Source organism: Enoplosus armatus, chromosome 20, assembly GCF_043641665.1.
Source record: "Enoplosus armatus isolate fEnoArm2 chromosome 20, fEnoArm2.hap1, whole genome shotgun sequence".
Taxonomy (NCBI): domain Eukaryota; kingdom Metazoa; phylum Chordata; class Actinopteri; order Centrarchiformes; family Enoplosidae; genus Enoplosus; species Enoplosus armatus.
The window spans coordinates 6116853-6122928 of NC_092199.1; positions in this window are offsets into that span (position 1 = coordinate 6116853).

Consider the following 6076-nt stretch of genomic DNA (forward strand, 5'->3'; position numbering starts at 1 on the left):
ATCAGTATATTATATTTCACCGTGTATGGAAATTGCACTCCTTTGAGCTCTCAGCCTTAAAAATCGAATCCAGAGGAGAGGTGTTGTCTCGTTTGAAACGTGATGCCTGTGCAGAGTCACCCGGTCACCATTCCTCTCGCCCCAAGGTTACTGTGAAAAGACAAGAGTGGGCGGAAAAAGAAGAAGAAGAAGAAGAACTCCAGTGAAAGCAGGTGGAAAAAAAGAAGGTAAGAGAAGGAGAGCAAGAACGAGGAGAAAGAGAAACACTGCTAGCATTTCCCTCCCTGCTAACAAAGCAGTTCCGCCGTTGGTTTTTCTATTGGCACATGTTCATTCAGCGTGTTGGGGTCAACTGGGTCAGCTGACCTTGAGATGGAGAGAGCACAACAAACACATCTTCACTGCCTGTTCAGGGGAGGAAGGAATAAACACAATAAATATAAATATATCATAAATACTGTAACGCAGGGCAGGTTCAGTGTCACCATGTACTGTATGTGCCCTGTAAATGGAGTTTCTGAAGCAGCTGCAGCTTTTCAAACTGCTCCAGGTTACAGGTTATGGACTGAGACGCATGAGGTTTTCACAGAAACTGCTTTCAATTCAAACAAGAGGAGGAAGAGTTAAATAAGACAGAGGCAGGAGGGACAAGACTAAGCTGGAGAGCTGAAAGTCTGAAAATATGTGAAACGAACTTAGCCACGGCAATGCTAACATCAGCATGCTAACATGTTCAGAATGCCAATGTTTACACGTTTATGTTTTGCAGGTTTACCATGTTCACCATCTTTGTTTAGCATGGTAACATTTGCTAATCAGCACTAAATACAAAGTCATTTGTTTGCAGGTATTTGGTCATAAAACAAAGAATTTGACTGACGGTGGAGCTATATGAAAAGTGGAGGAGTCAACTTAGTCAGAAGGATTCATCCTCTGGACACAAAGATGTCTGAACCAATTTTCATGGCAATACGTCCAACAGTTGTCGAGACATTTCACTCAAAACCACAAATGTCAACCTCATGGTGGCGCTAGAGGAAAAGTCAGGGGATCACCAAAGTGAGTAAGATTCATCCTCTGGGGAACATGAATGTCAAAATGTGTGCCAATCCAGTGAGTAGATGCCAGTGGTGTAATGTAACTAAGTACATTTACTCAAATACTGCACTTACATACAGTTTTGAGGTACTTGTACTTTACATTACATTTATTTCTCAGCTACACTTACTTAAGTTGATTGTATGTATTTCATGTAAAATCAAATGATCAAATATGATGCAATATTATAGATAAACAGGACCAAAGAAACATAAACTGGAGAGCCACAATGTCTTGAAAAACATACTTCATTTTGCACAAGTTCCATATCTTAAATGCACTAATTATTCTTGTGTGCACAAAAAAATACCATCTTTTGGGACCATGGGGGTTACATAATGTAATGAAAAGGGCCATTCTGCACAATGTGTACTTACTCAGATATTAGATATTCTCAGATATTATTTCACTGGATACGTGACCTGCTGGTGGTGCAAGAGGAAAAGCCAAAAGATCTCCAAAAGGTATTAGAATTCATCCTTTTTGGACCATGAATATCTGCAGCTGATTTCATGACAATGGTGGATCAACCAACGGGCCGACGGTGCCGTCCATGTGACTGTTCAATAGAAACCAAAGAGGCGGTAGATCTGTGTTTCTTGGACTAATCTTGTTTTGTTTTATGTCATGTACTTCTACAAAAACAAATTAAAGTGAAAGAGATTAAAGATGAAGCGCGGAGGGACGCACAAACATATATTAACGGGTCAGTGTCTATTGTTTTGTAATATCAGGATTAAAGTGGATTCAGTGGGTGAATCAGTGAGAGGGCTCACTCTGTACCCCACCATCATCAAATTAAATTCACCCCTTATACCCCCCCCCCACCACCCACCCACCCAACACACACACACCATAGACACCACCACCGTAATATATTTGGATCGCTCATTTACACTCTAACACACATACTCTGCAATCCCATAATCCCACTCCAGATTGAGAACACCTTTAAGATACAATGTGATTATGATTAGGGATTATGGTCAAATTATGACAGAGTGACAGATTAGACAGGGGTTGTGTGTGTGTGTGTGTGTGTGTGTGTGTGTGTGTGCGACATCTAATCATTTAAAATGTTCAAAATGTCTTTCTTTGCAAGGCAATCTGGTTTTATTTGATATACATACATAAGTGGAGATGTAGCAGGAATGTTTGAGAAAAGAGAAAAGATAAATACATGTATGAAGTGGACAGATTGATCATTTTGTTGTTCAGAAGATTTTCTCTATAACTGGATTACTACCAAAATCTAACACATAGTTCCTAAGCAGAAGGCTTGTCCGACTACCAAACCTCATGAAATCTCTTCATACATTTTAGTGATGTTCATAAACCCATCGTCAGTCCGTCCACCACAGGCTGACGGACTGACAACAACTACTGTATGGATTACCATGACATTTTGTACAGACATTCATGTAGGCCTACAGAATGAATCCTACTAAATTTGGGGATCCCCTGACTTTTCCTCTAGCGCCACCATGCTGTCAAAAGTTTCGTTTTTTTGTGAAATTTGGTACAGACATTTATGTTCCCCTGAGAATGAACTGTAAAAACTTAGATGATGCCTTACCTTTTCATGTAGCGCCATCATCAGGTCAAAATTGCAATTTGTCCAATACTTAAGTGAATGACATTTTCTTTTTCTTTAAAGAAAAAGAAAATTTAAGTACTAAGCGATGTTTGACAGAAATGGATTCTGCTGACCGAATGGAGTTTGAGGGACCACACAGGGGGACAGTTTAGATTTCCTGCCTCGCAGAGACTGCAGGACTAGTCATCGTCCATTTGCAGATTGTAGTGAATTTTGAGAAGGCTCATAAACAAGATGTGGCCACTAGCACATGTGGCCAGAGATGACTAGTGCCTGTACATGCAGTTGAGCGGCATACTCAGTCAGATAGGACCTGATCTCTGTAATGTTATATAGTATGAAGCGACAGATGCAACATGCTCAGTAAATGTTAATTTGTCATCAATCACAATGCCCAGATTTCAACATCGTTGGTGAGAGTGAGCAAATGCCTACAAAGCTAGTGACATTCCCATCAGCCTCTGTGCTAATTAGCAAATGTTAGCATGCTAACACACAAAGCTAAGATGTTAAACAGTATACCTGTAAAACATCTTTGTCATTGTAAGCAAACTAGCAGGCTGAAGTTAGCATTTAACTCAAATCATCATATAGACTTTGAGCAAACTCATGTTTTTTTTTGCTAATGGGTTGTCTATTAGCATTATATAGCTAACATGTTTGCTAACGCTAGTGTTAAACGCCACATTACAAACTTAGCTAGCATTCATAACTCAGACATATTTAATCATGCACAGCAGGAGAGTTATCACTTACCTATGGAGAGCAGCTGCCAGATGTTGATGTTGACTTGCGGGCAGCGGCAACGCTGCGTGATGACGTTACATCATACCCTCAAATCTATGCTTACGTGATTGGCTGAAACGGAAGGAGCCATCTGATTGGCTACAGATAACTCCCTGTTGAAAAGAATGAAAATTAATCACTTTAGATGGTATTGTATTTTCCAGGTTTTATACCCCTGGTGACCTTAAACAAAAAAGCAAAAGCATAAACTCAGAAGTCAAAATTTAAAGGCTGTGCACCCCAAAATGTGTTTTTATTTATTTAGCTGATTAGGCCTCTGGAGTTGCGCAGGGAATTAACTGCTTTGTGATGACACACAAACTCTTTGTACTAACAAGAATGATAAAGGAGTCATTTTCCCCGCCTCAACAGGTGAAACAAAGGAAGATGTCAGTCAACTAGTCTGTACACACCCACACAGAGAGGACATCTAATCAGCCAGTCAAGTGAAATCACCTGTGTGGGTGTAACATGGGGGCCTTAACTGCCTCCAGAGACTGGTTCAGTGTTTCGATGTTGATTTACAGATGTACAGTACAGCTGATTACAAAATATCTGTCGATGTCTTTACTGAGGTGTATCGCAGTAAACCACAGCCTGCAGTTGTGAACGCATTACATATATTCATAGCCTGATAATCAGACTGACTCACCATTTTGTGTCACTTCTTTCATTTTATTTGAACCACTGAAGTAATCTGGAGATGTGGACTAATATATTTCATGTTTTTCATTACATACTGGCAGACTTTTTTTTGCACTTTTCAAGTCATGTATGCAGGTATGTGTATATACATTATGTACTCCAGTTACCTGATGTTGTCTTGTAGTCTATTGTTAACTGTTACATACTCGTTTTATACAATTACATATAGTTACACTTTTCTTATGTTTCTAAGATCTCTGCTGGTCTTTGGACACTTCATTGTTTTGATCATTTTACTAATTCGTTATTTTTATTTTGAAGATTTAGTATCTGCTCTGCACTTGCTAATTCTATGCTGCTACAAATTAGTAAAGTACCTACGTATTTACTATCAGAAAAAGTTGGTGTATATTGTTTCCTCCATAGAGGTCAAAGGTCAAGGTCAGCTACAGAGCAGGACCCCTGGAGCTAGTAGGACTTCAGTATCTTGCCTTAAGTCTTGGTGCTGACCCATGGACAACTCCCAACTGCTGCCCTCACTGTAAAATGATTTACCCCATAAGAAATTAACTGTCAAAGGAGCAACAGTGAGACAAAACAAGCTTCGACAGTTGAAAACGGAAACTGTGTAGGCTGCAGCTTTCCAAATGACTGAGAACCCAGTCATGTTTGTTTGTAAATCTTCTCTGGGGCCTGTATCATGAAGCAAGTTCAACTTAGTCTGGCTGGCTTTGTGTTTCCCGGCCAACTGGTATCACAAAGGCTCTGTTAACTCTGGGGTTTCCAATGAAGCCACGAACACGCTCATGTGAAAGAGGTGGTGCTGGAATTTCTAAAATTGCAGCACTGATATGTCTGTTGTAGAAACACTAGGGAAAATATCCAAATATCCAAAGTAAGGCTAAGGCTATAAATAATTGTGGGAATTATTTTATGTCTGAAATTTACGTTTTTGGCATTTTCAACATGCTCAGTGATAAGAGTACTTTTTTGTGCTTTTTTTTATTTATTTATTTTTTTACTTATGATGAACAAACTATATATATATATAAAATGTATGTAAGACTGTGTCAGTTACCAAAGCACAGAGGAGAGAAGAACGTTAATGCCTGATGAGATCTATGACACCAAAATGCTGCATTTATAAATTACTGGGAGCTAATTCAAATTGTGAATTGTTTTTTAATAAAAACAGTGGGTATACCGGCATACAGACCTGGAAAAAATACAGTGATTGTACCGACATAAAAATATCTCTTTATTACTTGTCACTTTATTGTAAACTTAAAAGCCTACTCATGTGCATGTCGGGAACATGTAGGACCTATGACTCAATTTTTCCTGTGATCAAACCCTCCTACCACTGGTGGAGGAAGTTGATTCCATTACTTGTACATTATTATATGTCCTGCATTGAAAATGTTAGTTAAGTTAAAGTATGTAAGTATAATCTGGAAAATGACTGTTATACTATTATATATTACATCATTAGACTATTATTACTCATGTATTAATGTAAATGAAGGATTTTATTGTTGTAGTTGGTTGAGGTGGAGTCAATCTTTAACTGCTTTGTATAGGACTGCAACTCATGATTATGTTTTTGACTAATTGATTGCTTGGTTTGTAAAAAAAAATCTGACAACAGTGAAAAAAATGCTGTCACAATTACCCAGAGTCCAAAGTGACGCCTTCACAATGCTCGTTTTGTCCAACCAATAGTACAAAATTCTTAAAAATACATTAAAAATATAGTATAGGCAGTAAATCCTCACATTTGAGCTGCTAGAACCATGAATATCTAATAAGCATATAATTGTTTCAGCTCTACTTGTATAAACTGTTTTTAGTTTAATATATAACAAATGTCATATTCTATGAGCTCTTCATATGTTTTGTCTTAATTTGTAAAGTAACAAAAGCTGCCAGAGAAATGTAGTGAAATAAAAA